The following is a 2,576-nucleotide window of genomic DNA, read 5'->3' as shown; positions in this document are numbered from 1 at the left end:
TATCTGCCTCTTCTTCGAATCATGCGACTCAGTAGCCGCCTTTCTCTTCTCTTTAACCAACGCTTCTACTTTGCAAGCTCTCTCAACCAGTAATACAAATTCCCTTACTTCTAGGATGCCGACAAATACTCAGATATCTTTATTTAGGCCATCCTCGAACTTCTTACACATTGTGGCCTTAGTGGATACACACTCTCGGGCATACTTGCTGAGCCTCTTGAACTCACGCTCATACTATGTTACTACCATTCGGCCTTGCTTCAATTCTAGAAACTCCTTCCTCTTCTAGTTATGAATCTCTGGCTAATGTACTTCTTCTGGAACTCTTCCAGGAAGAATTCCCGAGTTACACGCTCTCTCGATACCACTGACACGAGAGTGTTCCACCATTGGTAGGACGAGTCTCATAGGAGTGACACAACACACTTCACGCACTCCTCAGGCGTACACGATAGTTCATCAAATTCCTTAGCCCCTTGTTTTCGTATTTTATCTATCGGGGGTTTCTCTCTCCTAACCATATCCATTCCTTACGAAGCTACTGGGGCATATTGAGGAATCGGAGGAGGTAGGAGAGGTGGAGTGTTCGGATTCACACAAACAAACTCCGTGTACCAAGCATCTATCATGTGGAGGTAAGCTTCTCTAGCCCCTCTACCCTGACTCAGTGCCACGGGCCCACTATCTACTGGCACGATCCCTTCAGCAGGATCCGGTGCATGACTCTACATATCATCCGCCGTAGCTACGTCAGGATCCATTTACTATATGAAAACATAATTTATAATCATCAGGAGTCGCCACACTATCATATAAAATTATGGCATGTATAGCTAGACTCGTACTCACACTAGGTTAGTCCTAGAATCGACTAAACCATGGCTCTGATACCCCTAAATGTAACACCTTTTACTCGAGTCTGTGGTCGAGACTGGGTATTGAGGCATTACCATACTTAACCAAATGCATACAATCATTTCTGAGTCACCAAGACATGGTTAAATTTAAAACTCTTTTGAAATCTGTTTAAACCCATTAATATGGGCCTACGAGGCCTCAAACTTTCCATGGAAACCATTTAGAACCAACTCGGGTCCTCAAATCCACTAAATAAAAATGGCTCTTGACACAGGACACACGCTCGTGTGGTCTTTATAACATGGCCGTGCTGATAGCCCGTGTGACACACACGGCCTAAACATCTAGGGACAAGCCCGTGTCCCATACCCATGTGAATTAAATTTTAAATTCAAACCTACAGGGGTTTTCACACGGCCAGACACATATATGTGTCTATGTCTCGTATCCCTCACACGGCCATGACACGCCCTTGTCCTAGCTTGTGTCTAGAAACCTTAACATTTTGTTTCTAACGTTAGCATCCAATTTAGGGCACACGGCCAAGGTACACGCCTGTGTGCTAGACTGTGCCCTTCACATGGCTGAGACACACGGCTATGTCTCTGTTCGAGTTTTTACTACCATCTATTCTGTCTTGCAAATTTTATGTGCAGAGTACACACGGCTAAACATCATGCCCATGGGGCTGACCGTGTGTCATACACAGCCTAGGCACATGCTCGTGTGTCTACCTATGCGGACAATATAAGGCTATCTACCAAGCCTTTGCCACCCTGAAACACAATCTAGCATCAGCCAACATAACAAAGTTTAACTTAATATGGTTTTTCAACCAAGCAACTATAGTTAAAACCTATATACATTACATATATTCAACCATGCTAACAATTTCACATTCATGAAAGACTAGCTTGCATTCACAGATTAACTTCCAATATTAGCCATTTTCCATGGCGCAATACAAAATGAATCAAATGCTAAAGTAAGCCAACACATTTGGCCAATTAACAATGACACAAAACTCAAAAGTTAGGGTCCTGTACATGCCATAAACAAAATAAAAGATCCAACTATATGAACTACTCCGGGTGATAATGTGATCGATGCCTCTGATGTCCAACGATTGTCGAGCTACTTAGGCGACACTATAAGAAAATGGAAATGAGAGGGAGTAAGCATAAGGCTTAGTAAGTTGCATGCAAATAAACATAACAACAACTTTACCATTCATCATCAAGTTCATAATACAAAAATAGGCATGATCACAACTTACTCATCACTATCCAATGCAATTCACATAGCATAAATTGAGCTCACATCTCATACATTTCAAATAGGTACCTGTACCACTCACAACATGGTTATACTTTCCTCGTTTAACTTCAACTGTAACTCTCACCATTGAACCCTTTGGAATGCTATCGGATATTCATTAAGCCTCAAACATAAGGTGTAATGTCGATGCCATGTCCCAGAAATTGTCTTACCCTAGCTCTCACTTAATCGTGCCGATTCCATGTCCCAAACATGGTCTTACATTGATACATCTCGTAGCCGATGCATGTCCCAGACATGTCTTACACTAGCTCTCATCTCAATGTCGATGCCGTGTACCAGACATGGTCTTACACTAGCTCTCATAATGTGGCCGATGCATGTCCCTGATATGTCTTACACTAGCGCAGAAACGACCCAAATGTCATGGCAAGAATATC

The sequence above is a fragment of the Gossypium hirsutum genome, chromosome A06 (assembly GCF_007990345.1).
Source record: "Gossypium hirsutum isolate 1008001.06 chromosome A06, Gossypium_hirsutum_v2.1, whole genome shotgun sequence".
Classification (NCBI taxonomy): Eukaryota; Viridiplantae; Streptophyta; class Magnoliopsida; order Malvales; family Malvaceae; genus Gossypium; species Gossypium hirsutum.
The sequence above is the reverse complement of the archived record's forward strand: the minus strand, read 5'-3'. Positions refer to the sequence as shown.